This window comes from Phalaenopsis equestris, unplaced genomic scaffold, assembly GCF_001263595.1.
Source record: "Phalaenopsis equestris unplaced genomic scaffold, ASM126359v1 Scaffold000540, whole genome shotgun sequence".
NCBI classification, from domain to species: Eukaryota; Viridiplantae; Streptophyta; class Magnoliopsida; order Asparagales; family Orchidaceae; genus Phalaenopsis; species Phalaenopsis equestris.
Window position 1 is genome coordinate 740,084 of NW_018164980.1, and position 447 is coordinate 740,530.

Genomic DNA, 447 nt, shown 5'->3' on the forward strand with positions numbered 1-447 from the left:
TTTCGCATAACTCCAAAACTTTTTCAAGGTAATTTAAGCATGCGTCAAATGATGTTCCAAATACAGAGAAATCATCTATAAATACTTCCAATCCATCATCAATTAACTTACTAAATATGAACATCATACATCTCTGGAATGTTGTAGGTGCATTACATAATCCAAAAGGCATTCTTCGAAAAGCAAAAGTTCTAAAGGACTAGTAAATGTTGTATTTTCTTGATCCTCAGGAGCAATAGAAATTTGATGGTAATCGGTATATCCATCTAAAAAATAAAAATATTTGTCCCTAGCAAATCTATCTACTATTTGGTTTAAAAAGAGTAAAGGGAAGTGATCTTTCTTGGTGGCAGTGTTTAATTTTCTATAATCAATGCAAATACGTCACCCAGTAACTTGTCTGATAGGTATTAATTCATTATTTTCTTTTATTTCAACAGTCACTCC